Source organism: Arachis hypogaea, chromosome 20 (genome assembly GCF_003086295.3).
Source record: "Arachis hypogaea cultivar Tifrunner chromosome 20, arahy.Tifrunner.gnm2.J5K5, whole genome shotgun sequence".
NCBI lineage: Eukaryota > Viridiplantae > Streptophyta > Magnoliopsida > Fabales > Fabaceae > Arachis > Arachis hypogaea.
In genome coordinates, this window is record NC_092055.1 from 69,771,839 (window position 1) to 69,790,462 (window position 18,624).

At 36.4% G+C, this 18,624-nt stretch overlaps 1 non-coding gene across 1 annotated transcript; it reads right to left on the minus strand.

Moving 5' to 3' along the window:
• Nucleotides 1-17,842: 17,842 nt before the first annotated feature.
• LOC112787074 (small nucleolar RNA R71) lies at nt 17,843-17,950 on the minus strand. Its single transcript, XR_003194510.1, has one exon. It is a non-coding gene; the product is annotated as a small nucleolar RNA R71 (small nucleolar RNA).
• Between the last annotated feature and the right edge of the window lie 674 nt (nt 17,951-18,624).

Below are 18,624 nucleotides of genomic sequence, written 5' to 3' on the forward strand. Positions count from 1 at the left end.
TTTATCCTCCTTTGTTGAAATTTTGAATTGGGTTTTGTTAATTTTAGTTTCAATTACTTAATTTGAGTTCTCTAGTTATAATTTTGTTTAGATCTTGTGTTGAAATTGTGTTTTCTTATTATTTCCCATTTTTTTCCCATTTTATGAACTTTATGGATCTTGAATTTCTATTAGTGCATTGATGTTTTCTATGATTGATAGTGTTGTTGGAGTTGTTTTCCATTGATAATTGTTAGTGGGTACTTGTGATTTCCAATTAATTTGCAATTTGAATGTCTTTAGTTAGTGTATACCATGTGTTTGATGAAATGTTTCCTTTGACTATGGAGTAGTTTTCTATATTCTTGGCCTAGGCTAAAGGGATTGGGTGAACTTGAGTCACTGGGTCTAATTAATTTGGTGATTTGAGAACCTTTGTGGTCAAATTGATACCCATTGACACCAATCTTCTACTAAGCCGATTAGTAGTTGGATTGGGACTTATGAGTTGAGATTGATCAAGCCATTTGACGTACTTCAACCGTTGAAGTAGATATTGTACGTACTTTGGGTGTTGAAGTAGACTTAATGAGCTTGGCTCCTCATAATTGTCAAGATATGGTTATTAGACAAGGATGGTGACCCCAATTCCCTTGCCTAGCCAAGAGTTCCTTTTATTATTCATATTTGAAACCCAAAAATCCCAATTGCTCGATTCTTGTTATAGTTAATTTAGTTGTTACTTAGTTCTAGCATAGAGGTAGATTTATATGTTCCCTTACTAGATTGAAATTGCTTATACTTGGCTTTAGTTGCTTTGATTTAATTCGTTGCCCTTTAAGATTTCTTGCATGTTAAGTTTAGTAGTTAAATTCTTGTTTATGACTCCCAACCCCGAAATTCTAACCAATATTGATTCACATGTTTGCCCATTCTCTTGAGGACGATCCGAGACCAATACTCTCAGTTACTTTATATTGGGATTGATTTTGTGACCACCAAATTCTAAATTTGATCGATAGGATTATATGTTGGTTTAGGACTATACTATGACAATGACTTGGTTTTCTATTGATATAAAATCCTAGACCGACAATAAATCTTACTCATCATTGTGTTTATATAAAATTAATAACTAAGATTTTATAGTTGATAATTTTTTAAATATATTAAATTATTTAATGAATATTAATTATTAATTTTATATAAAAATAATTATACGTAAATTTTTGTTAAAATATTTTCATAAAAATATTTTCTATATATTAAAAATATTCATTATATATTTATATATAATATATATTATTTAACTTATTTTTAATGTATAATTCAATAGTTGAGTTATGAAATAAAATAATCTTATGTTTTCATAAAACAAGATGACTGGTCCGTAAATAAATAATATATAAGTAAATATAATTTTATTTCATGATTGGGTTTTATGGCAAGGTAAAACTAAGAGTGTAACATCCTTACTACTAGAATATCACATTTCTTGCTGTGCCATTCTGATAGCGTGGATATTACAATGACTTCAATATACATATATAATAACAAAGTAGGAGCCTTTAACTTGAAATCATATCGCTGTTTTCTTTTGAAAAACTAGAAAATAGTTTTCCCTTCGTTTTACAAACATGCAAACATACAATACTTCTCTATGTTCCTGTTCTTCAAGAACCAACATTCTTAACTTCAAGATCAAATATGCACTATTCAGCTCATACATTCAGAATTATAGATAATGCCGCCACATCAAAGTAATCAAAACAACTCATAATATATAACTCAAGCCTCATGCAATTTGCTACTTCTTTTCTTTTTCTTTTGATTTTTCCAAGCCCAGTGAGTAATACATGAGACAATTTTTTTTTTCAAAATAAACGTAAAATAACAAAGTAAATAACTAAACTAGAAAAATAATAAAGTACCACTACTGATCATGCAAAGGATTTCAAATAGAAAACAAGAAATAAGATAAAATACTAGAAAACAAAAAATAAAATAGGCAGAAGATAATGACATTCAACCACCTCAGTCATGGTGGCCATCTTACTCCTCAAGCTGTGTTCCTCTGTAAATATGATTCACCTCCCTTTAGTGCCATTGATAATAAGATAAATAGAGAGTTCGTTTTGCAACACCAAACTTAAAATTTTACTTGTCCCCAAGCAAAGAAAAACTGAAAACAGGGTAGGACATGAAAAGCACACGAATGAGTAAAAACAAAATTAATGCAAAAGAGGATAAGAGTGATAGAAGGGAAAGAAGAATTTAATTTTTTTTTAGATTACGAGCCTTGCCGCTAAACGCCAGAGGTATGAATTGAAGCTCCTTGTGGGCGTTAAACGCCCACCTGGCATTTAACGCTAGATTTTCATGCCCTTCAGGGCGTTAAAAGCCCTCCTGGGGTTTAACGCCAGCCTCTTCTTGCTAAGCCAAGCACTGAACGCCCAGCTTGGCGTTTAGTGCCAGCACACTCGAGTAGCATGCTCTCCAGGGTGTTCTGTTTCTCCTCTAGAGTCCTCCCATCTCTGTTCTACACACTTTGCATGATCATAAACAAGATTAAACCAAGGAAAACTACAAATAATAAAATCAAAGATAAAGAAAACAAACTAAAAGAAAAACTAAAGGATACTCAGTGTTGGGTTTCCTCCCAACAAGTACTTCTTTAACGTTATTAGCTTGACGATTGATTCCTTGCTAAGGTGGTGGTTGATCATAGTGCTTCAACTCCTCACCTCTCACTATAAATCTCTTTCCTATGCTCTCATGGATTAGCTAAATATGCACAAGAGATAGGATCCTATTCACAGTATAAGGCAGGATGGGGTTTTTAGTTAACACCAATTTCATCCCTAGTGAGAAACCTTCAGTGGGGATCTTTTTGTTTCTCCATCCCCTGGGTACTTTCATGAACTTGACATAGAGAGGCATTTTCTCCAAAGCCTCAGCAAAAAGAACATTGATTTGCAACTTTCTAAAGACTTCCAAGAACTTTGAAAATTGCTTGTCCTTGGTCACTTTTTGAAGCCTCTGAGGATAAGGCATCTTTGGCTTGTACTCTGGTTCCTTGGGCAACGCCGGATACTTCTCAAGATCAACCGAAAAAAGGTTGTCCGAGTGTCTAGAGAGGGTGTGCACTCTAATAAACACCAATTTTGTGGTTTATCTTGTGTTAAATTCAAGGAATTTTATCAACTTATCTCACATTTATTCAATGAAATAGCATGGTTTTATGAATTTCTCCTTATTTGTGCTTAAGAGTAAAAACATGCTTTTTAGGCCTTTAAATCGCTAATTTTATTTCACTTTAATTCCATTCGATGCCTTGATATATTTGTTAAGTGATTTCATGATTAGAAGGCAAATATTGTGTTGAAGGAATGAAGAAAAAATGATGTCACGGATACCGTCAGTAACGAATTTCACAAGATTTTTCGCGTTGCAAGTATAGTCCTCAACCGACAAATAATCCGCGAATCAAATTTAGAAGGAATTGGTTTTCACAAGTTCAACCCCAATAAAGTAACCGAAGTATTCAAACCTCGGGTCGTCTCACAAGGAATGGGCAAACATGTGCATCAACATTGGTTAAAATTCCGGGGTTGCAAGTCATGAGCAAGAAATTAAACTAGGAATCTTAATAAGCAACTAATCTTGAAATACAAGAAACTAATTCAAATAACTAAAGCAAGAAGTGAGCAATTCCAAATTAATAAGATAACATCCAATATAATTCTACTCTAAAACTAAACAACTAACTATAACTAAGACAAAGCAGTTAGGATTTTTGCGTTTTCAAATATGAATGATAAAAGCAACTCTTGGCTAAGCATGGGAATTGAGATTGCCATCCTTATCTACATACCGAATATTGATCATTATGAGGTACCAACCCATCAAGTCTACTTCTCAAAAGCCTTAAGTACGTATTACCTACTCCTAGGCTTGAAGTACGTTAAATAGGTATGATCACATCAACCCATAAGTCCCAACCTATCTACTAATTAGATTAGTAGTGGGTTAGTGTCAATGGGTATCAAGTTGATCACCAAGGGTTCTCAAATCACCAATTCAATGAGACCCAATGATTCAAGGTCACTCAACTCCCCTAGCTTATGCCAAGAGTAGAGAAAACCACTCCATAATCAAGGGAAACATTTCATCAAACACATGGTAAGTATTACCAAAAGACATATTCAAAGTGTAATTTAATTGAAATTAGCAAGTATCCACTAACAATTTTCAACATACAATCACTCAAACAACACAATTAACCATGAAAATCATCAATGTAACATTAGCAATTCAAGATTCACAAGATTCATGAAATGGGTATAAAGTGACAATTGATAAGAAAACATAAATCTAACACAAGATCTAAACAAAATTATACTAAGGAATTCAAATTAAGCAATCCAAACTAGTAATTAACAATATCCAATTCAGAATTCAACAAGGGAAGATCAATTCAAACTAGATCTAGAGAGGAACAAGGGTTTTTCTCTCTAGAAGAACAAAAACCAAAAACTAGCTAAAAATTGTGTCTAAGTGTAAAATGAATGATCCCCCCTTTCCCTCTAGCATCCTTGGTTCTTTTCCATGCAGAACCAGCTTGAATTTGGGCCTCTTGAGCCTCGCCAGGCACAACTTTCTTTAATGAGGTCACATGCAACTTGTCACGCGTGCGTGCCATGCGTCCGTGCGCACCGGCTGATTTTGTGATCCACGCGCGCGCGCCATGTATGCGTGCTCTCCGGTGTGGATTTCCCTAATCTACACGGATGCGTCCATCTTTGCGCGCCGCTTCCAGCTGTCCTTATCCCCGCGTGCGCTGTATGTGCGCATGCTCACCCATGCTGAAGTTTCCAAAATCCAAATCTTTATGTTCCTTCCTCTTGTGCATGCTTTCTTTCTCTCTTCTAAGCCATTCTTGCCCTATAAATTCTGAAATCACTCAACAAACACGTCACGGCATCGAATGGTAATAAAAGAGGATCAAAATATAGCAATTTTAAGACAAAAGAAGTTTGTTTTCCATCATGGAGCAATATTAGGAAGGGAACACAAAACCATGCAATTCTTGTGGATAAGTGTGAAAAATATTGACAAAAACTCCAAAATTCTACACAATATAAACCACAAAATTGGAGTTTATCAAATCTCCCCATACTTAAACCAAGAATGTCCTCATGCTAAAAATAAAAAGATCAAAGATCATGGTAAGAAAGGGTTCATGAAGTGCAAATTTCCTAAATGAATGCATGCAACTAATGTAAAATCATCCATCTACTTGGTCAATGGTAAATCTATCCTCCAAGAACACATATGAGCATACGGGGTAAAAGTGATTTGTAGTTCATAAATCTTACCAATTCGAACATCACTATGAAGTGCATATAACTTGCTAGATGAATGCTTGTGAAAGCCGTGAACAAGGAGTTGAGCATCGAACCCTCACCAGAAGTGTATCCACTCTATTCGCTCGAGTGTATAGGGTTCATCACTCAAATCCTCTCCTAATCATGCTTTCCAAGATTTGTCTTTCATCTAACAATCAACAATTACTTAATGCATGCTTATAAGTATCATGAGGTCTTATTCATGGGTTGTAACGGGGCTAGGGTGAAGGTAAGGATGTATATGGTCAAGTGAGCCTAAAATTTGAATCCTTGATTAACCTAAGATCCCACTAGACACATAGAACAACCTATACAACTATAATACAATACCTAGCTACCCATGGGTTTCACTTTTTTTTTTGCATACTCATGCATTCTTTTCAATTCACATCCCATATGCATTGTTATTATTACTTTGTCTTGGGGCATTTTTGTCCCCTCTCATTGTTTTCTCTTTTTTCTATTTTTGTTTCTTCTATATATATTTTTTTTCTATTTTTTTTCTTACATACTTATATATACACATAAATTTTTTTTTTCTTTTTGGTACCCTTTTTCTTGGGGATTCATGTACAAAAGTTTCAATGCATATGGTTCAATCATTCAATACATGAGTATGTTCCCAAATTCCAGAATTTTCAATTACAACTACAAATACACACCTTTACATCTATCCAAGTTCCCAAGTACACCCTCCCATTTGAATGATACATACCTCCACTTACCTAATCTAATCGTTATTTTTTGCTTAGGGTTGTTGATGTGCTCCATTTAAGAACAAAGAGGGTTTATCATGGGCTCAAAATTGGTTAGAAATGGTAGATAAAAGGGTTAAGGCCATTTGGGGAAAGTGACTATTGAAATGATGGTCTCAATCATGTAAATGCATTCATACACAAAGTAATGGACATATAGAATCAGACAAATCAAGGATTACAGTCATAGAGAGAAAATAATGCACACAAGAATGGGAAATAGTGGTTAGAAGATGTAACCACACAATAGGCTCAAAACTCACATGCTTGTGTTCTTAGCTCAATCACTATGTTCCAAAATACATTCTTGAAGCAAGTTTGCCGCAAAAATTTTTCAAAATTGGTAGGGTACCCCGAAATTACAGTTTCTTGGGGAAGAAGTCATTATTTTGACCAAGTAACTCTATAGGAACTAACTATCATGCAAGGAGTATTTACAAGCAAGACTAACTACACATGCAATATACTAACTCCTAAGCAAAAGATAAATCCATGGGTGTTGAAAGGAAGAGATTGTTACCCATGGAGATCGGTCGAACGACCCCCCACACTTAGAATTTAGCACGGTCCTCCGTGCCACCAACAATGCGCAAGGGACAGTCGGGACCAGAACCTTCACTATCCCCTTCATCAGAGCTCCCATCACTAGGGTTTGAGGTAGATGTGAATATTTCAGGTTCCTCCATGCTAGGGGTAACACAACACAGAAGCTTCTTGATGTAAGTGTATCGGCGTTGGCTGCGCTGCTCATATCTATCAATCTTCCGGTGTAGATCTTCTATCCTTTGATGGGTGAATCTTCACCGTGGTTATGATAATGAGGTGGAAGGGCTATGTCAAGGCTTGGGTTGTTCATGGGAAGATGTAAGTATTTTTTGCTTGGGACCACATCGCCCTTAACAAGAAGTGGAATGTTCACCGGTCTTTCCGTGAGAACACACCAAACAAGCAAAGCGAGATCCGCCATGAAGGACGACTTGTGGGTGCTAGGTAGCACATAGTAGGATAGGATCTAGGCCCAAGCTCTAGCTTCTACAGTGAGGAAACATGCGTCAATGCACTTGGGCCTCATCCGGAGTCGACCATAGGTCCAAAATGTCTCTAGTTCAGCAATGACTCGGAGGATCGAGTCCCAATCAAACCCAAACTTTTCTCGCTGATTTAAGACCTCTTGGTAGCCATCCATATCACTTGGTACTGGTAAGACATTAAGCACTTGCTGAATAGCCTCTTCTGAAACTGAGACTTACTTTCGGCGTACGTATACCGATTGAAGAGAGGGAAGATGGTAGTTAGTGTAGAATGCTACCACCCATGAGAGGTTGACCTCCTGTGGTTTTCTCAGAAGAAACTCCCATCCTCGCCATTCAATGCGGGGTAGAATACAAGGAGCCAGGGCGAGTAGATGCTCGGCATGATAGTTCCTTTCAACCATGGTGGGGAACACAAGTTCACAGAAGCGGTTGGGGAACCTTGAAGAATCCCTTGCCGGTTTTCTCTTCTCTATTTCATCAATAGGAGTGGGTGCCTTCGCCTTCTTAGATAGTGGTTTGGCTCCTAATGAAGAGTGCGCCTTAGAGTTTGACTTCTGGGGTGTCCTCTTTGTGGCTGGTTTCCTTGAAGCTTTCTCCTTGCCTTTCTTGGTGGCCATCCTGAGAAAGGAAGGGAAAGAATGAAAGCGTTAAACCCCAAAGGATCATCTCAACAAAACATGCACGTGAAAGATAGTGCCTGATGAGCGGATAATTTATACGCTTTTTGGCATTGTTTTTACATAGTTTTTAGTATGATTTAGTTAGTTTTTAGTATATTTTTATTAGTTTTTAATTAAAAATCACATTTCTAGACTTTACTATGAGTTTGTGTATTTTTCTGTGATTTCAGGTACTTTCTGGCTGAAATTGAGGGACTTGAGCAAAAATCTGATTCAGAGGCCGAAGAAGGACTGCAGATGCTATTGGATTCTGACCTCCCTGCACTCAAAGTGGATTTTATGAAGCTACAAGAGTCCAAATGGTGCACTCTCAATTGCGTTGGAAAGTAGACATCCAGGGCTTTCCATCAATATATAATAGTCTATACTTTCCCTGAGTTTAGATGACGCAAGCTGGCATTCAACGCCAGTTTCCTGCCCTATTCTGGAGTTAAACGCCAGAAACAGGTTGCAAAGCAGAGTTAAACGCCAGAAACAGGTTACAACCTGGCGTTTAACTCCAAAAGAAGTCTCTACACATGAAAGCTCAATGCTCAGCCCAAGCACACACCAAGTGGGCCTCGGAAGTGGATTTCTGCATCATTTACTTATCTTTGTAAACCCTAGTAACTAGTTTAGTATAAATAGGACCTTTTACTATTGTATTAGACATCTTTTGATCATCTTTGGATCATTTTTGAGACTATTCTTGTATCACTTTTGATCTCTTGATCACGTTTAGGGGGCTGGCCATTCGGCCATGCCTGGACCTTGTTCTTATGTATTTTCAACGGTAGAGTTTCTACACACCATAGATTAAGGTGTGGAGCTCTGCTGTTCCTCATGAATTAATGCAAAGTACTATTGTTTTTCTATTCAATTCAAGCCTATTTCTTCTCTAAGATATTCATTCGCACACAAGAACATGATGAATGTGATGATTATGTGACGCTCATCACCATTCTCACCTAGGAACGCGTGCCTGACAACCACTTCCGTTCTACATGCAAACAAGCTTGAATGTGTATCTCTTAGCCTCCTGATCGTGAGATCAGAGTCTTCGTGGTATAGGCTAGAATTATTGGCGGCCATTCTTGAGATCTGAAAAGTCTAAACCTTGTCTGTCGTATTCCGAGTAGGATCTGGGAAGGGATGACTGTGATGAGCTTCAAACTCGCGAGTGCTAGGCGTAGTGACAGACGAAAAGGATTACTGAATCCTATTCCAGTATGATCGAGAACCGACAGATGATTAGCCGTGCGGTGACAGCGTATTTTGGACCATTTTCACAGAGAGGACGGGATGTAACCATTGACAACGGTGATGCCCAATATACAGCTTGCCATGGAAAGGAGTAGGAAGGATTGGATGAAGACAGCAGGAAAGCAGAGGTTCAGAAGGAACAAAAGCATCTCTATACGCTTATCTGAAACTCTCACCAATGAATTGCATAAGTATCTCTATCCTATTTTATATTTTAATTATATTTTAATTATAAATTCACCATAACCATTTAAATCTGCCTGACTGAGATTTGCAAGATGACCATAGCTTGCTTCAAGCCGACAATCTCCGTGGGATCGACCCTTACTCACGTAAGGTTTATTACTTGGACGACCCAGTGCACTTGCTGGTTAGTTGTGCGAGATTGTGAAAAAGAACTAAGATTATGAACGTGCGTATTAAGTTTTTAGCACCGTTACCAAGGAATGAACGATCACGATTTCGTGCACCACATTTTTGGCGCCGTTGCTGGGGATTGTTTGAGTTTGGACAACTGATGGTTCATATTGTTGCTCAGATTAGGTAATTTTCTTCTTGTTTCAACTTTTATTTTGTTTTCAAAAAGTTTTCAAAAAATTTTTTCAGAATTTTGTTTTCCTTTGTTTTCGTTTTTCTAAAAATAAATTTTCAAAAATCCAAAAAAAAATATTATAAAATCATAAAATCAAAAATTAATTTTGTGTTTCTTATTTGAGTCTAGTGTCAAGTCATAAGTTTGGTGTCAATTGCATGTTTATCTCTTTCTTGCATTTTTCGAAAATTCATGCATTGCGTTCTTCATGATCTTCAAGTTGTTCTTGACGAATCCTCTTGTTTGATCTTCACATTTTCTTGTTGTGTGTTGCATTTTGTTTTTCATATGCATTCTTGCATTCATAGTGTCTAAAAAAATTAAAAATTTCTAAGTTTTGTGTCTTGCAAGTTTTCTTTTCTTAAAAATTTTCAAAAATAAGTTATTGGTGTTCATCTTGATATTCAAAGTGTTCTTGGTGTTCATCTTGACATTCATAGTGTTCTTGCATGCATCATTTGTTTTGATCCAAAATTTTCATGCATTGAGTTTTTTTTTATGTTTTTCTCTCTAATCATTAAAATTCAAAACTAAAAAAAATATCTTTTCCTTTTTAACTCATAATTTTCAAAAATTTGAGTTGACTTTTTCAAAACTTTTTAAAATTTAGTTGTTTCTTATGAATCAAGTCAAATTTTCTATTTAAAAATTCTATCTTTTTCAAATCTTTTTTTTTAAATAAAATATTTTTCATTTTTTCTTTCATATTTTTGAAAACTTCAAATTTATTTTTAAAATCTTTTTCTTATTTTTGTTTCATATTTTCGAATTGATTACTAGCATTTAAATTCAAAAATTTTAAAGTTTGTTACTTGCCTATTAAGAAAGGTTCAATCTTTAAATTTTAAAATCCTATCTTTTAGTTTCTTATTAGTAAAGTAATCAACTTTAATGTTCAAAAATTAAATCTTTTTAATTTCTTTTTTTTAAAAAAAAATCTTTTTCAAATTAAATTTTCAATCATATCTTTCAATCATATCTTTTTCAAAACTTAACTTCAAAAATCATTTTTTTTAACTTCTTATGTTTTCAAAATTTGATTTTCAAATCTTTTTCAATTAACCACTTAACTTTTTGTTTGATTTTAAAAGTTTACTATTTCAATCATATCTTTTTCAAAACTACCTAACTAATTCTCTCTCTAATTTTTGAAAATCACCTTCTTCTTTTTCAAAATTTCTTTTTAATTAACTAATAGTTTTAAATTTTAATTTAATTTAATTTAATTTTTCTTTTTTAAAAATATTTTTATTTATTTTATTTAATTTTTGAATTCTTCCCTCTCTCATCTCCTTCTAATTATTTATTTATCTACAAACACTTCTCTTCTACTCAAAAATTCGAACCCACTCTTCTTCTTTGTGTTCGAATTTTTCTTCTTCTATTCTTTTCTTTTTCTACTCACATAAAGGAATCTCTATACTGTGACATAGAGGATTCCTCTTCTTTTCTGTTCTCTTCTTTTTCACATGAGCAGGAACAAGAATAAGAACATTCTTGTTGAAGCTGATCCTGAACCTAAAAGGACTCTGAAGAGGAAGCTAAGGGAAGCTAAAGCACAACTCTCTGGAGAAAATCTGACAGAATTTTTTGAAAAAGAAGGAGACATGGCCGAAACCAATAATAATGGTGGAGGTGCAAGGAAGATGCTTGGTGACTTTACTGCACCAAATTCCAACTTACATGGAAGAAGCATCTCAATCCCTGCCATTGGAGCAAACAATTTTGAGCTAAAACCTCAATTAGTTTCTCTGATGCAACAGAATTGCAAGTTTCATGGACTTCCATCAGAAGATCCTTTTCAGTTCTTAACTGAATTCTTGCAGATCTGTGATACTGTTAAGACCAATGGGGTTGATCCCGAGGTCTACAGGCTTATGCTTTTCCCGTTTATTGTAAGAGACAGAGCTAGAATATGGTTGGACTCTCAACCTAAAGATAGCCTGAACTATTGGGATAAGCTGGTCATGGCTTTCTTAGCCAAGTTCTTTCGTCCTCAAAAGCTGAGTAAGCTTAGATTGGATGTTCAAACCTTCAGACAAAAAGAAGGTGAATCCCTCTATGAAGCTTGGGAGAGATACAAGCAACTGACCAAAAAATATCCCTTTGACATGATTTCAGAATGGACCATCCTGGATATATTCTATGATGGTCTGTCTGAATTAGCTAAGATGTCATTAGACCATTCTGCAGGTGGATCCATTCACCTAAATAAAATGCCTGCAGAAGCTCAGGAACTCATTGACATGGTTGCAAATAACCAGTTCATGTACACTTCTGAAAGGAATCCTGTGAGTAATGGGACGCCTCAGAGGAAGGGAGTTCTTGAAATTGATGCTCTGAATGCCATATTGGCTCAGAACAAAATATTGACTCAGCAAGTCAATATGATTTCTCAGAGTCTGAATGGATTGCAAGCTGCATCCAACAGTACTAAAGAGGCATCTTCTGAAGAAGAAGCTTATGATCCTGAGAACCCTGCAATAGCATAGGTGAATTACATGGGTGAACCCTATGGAAACACCTATAATCCCTCATGGAGAAATCATCCAAATTTCTCATGGAAGGATCAACAAAAGCCTCAACAAGGCTTTAATAATGGTGGAAGAAATAGGTTTAGCAATAGCAAGCCTTTTCCATCATCCTCTCAGCAACAGACAGAGAACTCTGAGCAGAATCCATCTAGCTTAGCAAATATAGTCTCTGATCTATCTAAGGCCACTTTAAGTTTCATGAATGAAACAAGATCCTCCATTAGAAATTTGGAGGCACAAGTGGGCCAGCTGAGTAGAAGGGTCACTGAAACTCCTCCTAGTACTCTCCCAAGCAATACAAAAGAGAATCCAAAAAGAGAGTGCAAGGCCATAACCTTACTTGGTGTGGCCGAATCCATAGAGAGGGGGGGGACGTAAATCCTAGTGAGGAAGACCTCCTGGGACGTTCACTGACCAACAAGGAGTTTCCCTTTGACGAACCAAAGGAATCTGAGGCTCATACAGAGACCATAGTGATTCCATTCAACTTGCTTCTGCCCTTCATGAGCTCTGATGAGTATTCTTCCTCTGAAGAGGATGAAGACATTACTGAAGAGCAAGTTGCTAAGTACCTTGGTGCAATCATGAAGCTGAATGCCAAATTATTTGTTAATGAGACTTGGGAAGATGAACCTCCCTTGCTCACCAATGAACTGAATGCATTGGATAGGCAGAAATTACCTCAAAAGAAACAGAATCCTGGTAAATTCTTAATACCTTGTACCATAGGCACCATGATCTTTGAGAAGGCTCTGTGTGACCTGGGGTTAGGCATTAACCTTATGCCACTCTCCGTAATGGAGAGACTTGGGGTCTTTGAGGTGCAAGCTGCCAGAATCTCATTAGAAATGGCAGACAACTCGAGAAAATAGGCTTATGGACTAGTAGAGGACGTGTTAGTAAAGGTTGAAGGCCTATACATCCCTACTGATTTTGTAATCCTAGACATTGGGAAGGATGAGGATGAATCCATCATCCTTGGAAAACCCTTCCTAGCCACAGCAAAGGCTGTGATTGATGTGGACAAAGGAGAGTTGGTCCTTCAACTGAACGAGGACAACCTTGTGTTTAAAACTCAAGGATCTCCTTCTGTAACATTGGAGAGGAAGCATGAAAAGCTTCTCTCACTGCAGAGTCAACCAAAGCCCCCACAGTCAAACTCTAAGTTTAGTGTTGGGAGGCCACACCAAACTCTAAGTTTGGTGTTGAACCCCCATATTCAAACTCTAAGTTTGGTGTTGGGAGGTCCCAACAATGCTCTGAACATCTGTGAGGCTCCATGAGAGCTGACTGTCAAGCTATTGACATTAAAGAAGCGCTTGTTGGGAGGCAACTGATGAGCGGATAATTTATACGCTTTTTGACATTGTTTTTAGTATGTTTTTAGTAGAATCTAGTTACTTTTAGGGATGTTTTCATTAGTTTTTATGTTAAATTCACATTTCTAGACTTTACTATGAGTTTGTGTGTTTTTCTGTGATTTCAGGTATTTTCTGGCTGAAATTGAGGGACTTGAGCAAAAATCTGATTCAGAGGTTGAAGAAGGATTGCTGATGCTGTTGGATTCTGACCTTCCTGCTCTCAAAGTGGATTTTCTGGAGCTACAGAACTGGAAATGGTGCGCTTCTAATTGAGTTAGAAATTAGACATCCAGGGCTTTCCAGCAATATATAATAGTCCATACTTTGGCCAAAAATAGATGACTTAAACTGGCGTTCAACGCCAGCTTTCTACCCAAATCTGGCGTCCAGCGCCAGAAAAGGAGCCAAAACCAGAGTTGAACGCCCAAACTGGCACAAAAGCTGGCGTTCAACTCCAAGAAGGACCTCTACATGTGAAACACTCAGCCTTAGCCCAAACACACACCAAGTGGGCCCAGGAAGTGGATTTATACATCAATTACTTACTCATGTAAACCCTAGTAGCTAGTTTATTATAAATAGGACCTTTTACTATTGTATTAGGCATCTTTTGATCATCTTAGGATCTTGGGATCATCTTTGAACACATTGTTCTTAGACTTTAGGGGCTGGCCATCTCGGCCATGCCTGGACTTTCACTTATGTATTTTCAACGGTAGAGTTTCTACACTCCATAGATTAAGGTGTGGACCTCTGCTGTTCCTCAAAGATTAATGCAAAGTACTACTATTTTCTATTCAATTCATCTTATTTTGCTTCTAAGATATCCATTCGCACCCAAGAACGTGATGAAGGTGATGATTATGTGTGACGCTCATCATCCTTCTCCTTTATGAACGTGTGCCTGACAAACACTTCCGTTCAACATGAAATAAGCTAGAATGAATATCTCTTAGATCTCCTAACCAGAATCTTCGTGGCGTAAGCTAGAATGATGGCGGCATTCAAGAGAATCCGGAAAGTCTAAACCTTGTCTGTGGTATTCCGAGTAGGATTCAATGATTGAATGACTGTGACGAGCTCCTAACTCGCGATTGCAGGGCGTTAGTGACAGACGCAAAAGGATAGTAAATCCTATTCCAGCATGATCGAGAACCGATAGATGAATAGCCGTGTCGTGACAGGGTGCGTGAGCATATTATTCACTGAGAGGATAGAATGAAGCCATTGGCAAGGGTGATGCCTCCAGACGATTAGCCGTGCCGTGACAGGGCATTGGATCATTTTCCCGAGAGATGACCGAAAGTAACCATTGACAGTGGTGATGTATCACATAAAGCCAGCCATGGAAAGGAGTGAGACTGATTGGATGAAGATAGCAGGAAAGCAGAGGTTCAGAGGAACGAAAAGTATCTCCATTCGCTTATCTGAAATTCCTACCAATGATTTACATAAGTATCTCTATCCCTATTTTATTATATAATATTCGAAAACACCATTATCACTTTATATCTGCCTGACTGAGATTTACAAGGTGACCATAGCTTGCTTCATACCAACAATCTCCGTGGGATTCGACCCTTACTCACGTAAGGTATTACTTGGACGACCCAGTGCACTTGCTGGTTAGTTGTATCGAAGTTGTGACAAATTATGAATGTGTAATCACGATTACGCGTACCAAGTTGCTCACGTGCCAGGAATAGTTTGAGCCTGGACATCACAATTCCGTGCATCAAGTTTTTGGCGCCGTTGCCGGGGATTGTTTGAGTTTTCGGCAAGCTTTTGGTCCGGTAACATCAGTGCCAAGTTTGGATCCGGCAACAACACCAAGTTTTTGGCGCCGTTGCCGGGGATTGTTCGAGTTTGGACAACTGATGGTTCATCTTGTTGCTCAGATTAGGTAATTTTCTTTTTGTTTTCTTTTCAAAAATTTTTCAAAAAAATCTTTCAAAATTTTCTCCTTTGTTTTCGAAAAAAAAAAATAATATAAAAATGTTTTCAAAAATTCTATTCAAAATTTTTTGAATTCTAGTGTTTCATGAAGCATGTGAAGCCTGGCTGGCTGTAAAGCCATGTCTAAATTCTTGGACTGGGGCTTCGAAACCATCAGCATAGAGGCAAGTTACTTTGATAAGTAATGAGCTGTATATTCTCTTATGTTGCATGCTGAAGCTTGGCTGGCCATTGGCCATGTCTAGTGTTTTGGACCGGAGCTTTCATTGAAAGCTTGGCTGGCTAGTGAGCCATGTCTAATTCCTGGACTGAAGCTTTAGACTAAGAATGCAAGATTCCTGGAATTCATGTTAAAAAATTTTGGAATCCTTATTTTTCTTTTTCATATAATTTTCGAAAAAATCCAAAAAAAATTAGAAAATCATAAAAATCAAAAAATATTTTGTGTTTCTTGTTTGAGTCTTGAGTCATATCATAAGTTTGGTGTCACTTGCATACGCATCTTGCATTTTTCGAAAATGTCATGCATTCATAGTGTTCTTCATGATTTTCAAGTTGTTCTTGGTAAGTCTTCTTGTTTGATCTTGATGATTTTTTGTTTTGTGTTGTATGGTGTTTTTCATATGCATTCTTGAATTCTTAGTGCGTAAGCATTAAAGAATTCTAAGTTTGGTGTCTTGCATGTTTTCTTTGCATAAAAAATTTTTCAAAAATATGTTCTTGATGTTCATCTTGACATTCAAAGTGTTCTTGGTGTTCATCTTGACACTCATATCATTCATGCATGCATTCATTGTTTTGATCTAAAAATTTCATGCATTGCATCATTTTTCTTGTTTTTCCCTTGCATCATAAAAATTCAAAAATAAAAAAAAAAATATCTCTCCCTTTTTCTCTCATCAAATTCGAAAATTTGAGTTGACTTTTTAAAAAATTTTTAAAATCAAGTTGTTTCTTATGAGTCAAATCAAATTTTCAATTTGAAAATCTTATCTTTTTCAAAATCTTTTTCAAAAATCAAATCTTTTTCAAAAGTCTTAGTTATTTTCGAAAATTCCAAAAATATTTTTCAAAAATCTTTTTGTTATTTTTATACCAAATTTTCGAAAATAACATAATCAATTAATGTTTTGATTCAAAAATTTGAAGTTTGTTACTTGCTTGTTAAGAAAGATTCAAACTTTGGGTTCTAGAATCATATCTTGTGATTTCTTGTGAATCAAGTCATTAATTGTGATTTTAAAAATCAAATCTTTTTTCAAAAACTAATTTCTATCATATCTTTTCAAAATATCTTTCCTAACCTCCTAACTTCTTATCTTTTCAAAATTTGTTTCAACTAACTTTTTGTTTATTTCTTAACTTTTTCAAAACTACCTAACTAACTCTCTCTCTCTAATTTTCGAAAATATCTTCCCTCTTTTTCAAAAAATTTCTTTTTATTAACTAATTATTTTTATTTTTTATTTTTTATTTCAAAAAAAAAATTTTCAAAAATTACTAACATTTTTCAAAAACCATTTTCGAAAATCACTAACTCTTTTTCAAAAATATTTTCGAAAATTCTCCCTCTCCCATCTCATTCTATTTATTCATTCATATCCTAACATCTCATCTCACATATCTAGCTTCCTCACAGTTGTGTTTCTTCCATTATATCACATTCTTTGTCTCCCCCTCTTCTTCTACTCACACAGGGATCCCTATACTATGGTATAAAGGATCTCTATTATTATTATTATTTTTCTGTGCCTTCTTCTTTGTCATATGAGCAGGAGCAAGGATAAGAACATTCTTGTGGAAGCAGATCCAAAACCTGAAAGGACTCTGAAGAGAAAATTAAGAGAAGCTAAAATACAACAATCCAGAGATAACCTTTCAGAAATTTTCGAACAGGAAGAGGAGATGGCAGCCGAAAATAACAATAATGTAAGGAAGATGCTCGGTGACTTTACTGCACCTAATTCCAATTTACATGGAAGAAGCATCTCCATTCCTGCCATTGGAGCAAACAACTTTGAGCTGAAACCTCAATTAGTTTCTCTGATGCAGCAAAACTGCAAGTTTCATGGACTTCCATCTGAAGATCCTTTTCAGTTCTTAACTGAATTCTTGCAGATATGTGATACTGTTAAGACTAATGGAGTAGATCCTGAAGTCTACAGGCTCATGCTTTTCCCTTTTGCTGTAAGAGACAGAGCTAGATTATGGTTGGATTCTCAACCCAAAGACAGCCTGAACTCTTGGGATAAGCTGGTCACGGCTTTCTTAGCCAAGTACTTTCCTCCTCAAAAGCTGAGCAAGCTTAGAGCTGATGTTCAAACCTTCAAACAGAAAGAAGGTGAATCCCTCTATGAAGCTTGGGAAAGATACAAACAGTTGACCAAAAAGTGTCCTTCTGACATGCTTTCAGAATGGACCATCCTTGATATATTCTATGATGGTTTATCTGAGCTATCAAAGATGTCACTGGACACTTCTGCAGGTGGATCCATTCACCTAAAGAAAATGCATGCAGAAGCTCAAGAACTCATTGACATGGTTGCTAATAACCAGTTCATGTACACTTCTGAAAGGAATCCTGTGAGTAATGGGACGCCTATGAAGAAGGGAGTTCTTGAAGTTGATACTCTGAATGCCATATTGGCTCAGAATAAAATATTGACTCAGCAAGTCAATATGATTTCTCAGAGTCTGCATGGAATGCAAGCTGCATCCAACAGTACTCAAAAGGCATCTTCTGAAGAAGAAGCTTATGATTTTGAGAACCCTGCAATAGCAGAGGTAAATTACTTAGGTGAACCTTATGGAAACACCTATAACTCAACATGGAGAAATCATCCAAATTTCTCATGGAAGGATCAAAAGCCCCAACAAGGCTTTAATAATGGTGGAAGAAACAGGTTTAGCAATAGCAAGCCTTTTCCATCATCAACTCAGCAACAGACAGAGAACTCTGAACAAAATGCTTCTAATTTAGCGAATCTAGTCTCTGATCTATCTAAGACCACTGTAAGTTTCATGAATGAAACAAGGTCTTCCATTAGAAATCTGGAAGCACAAGTGGGCCAGCTGAGTAAAAG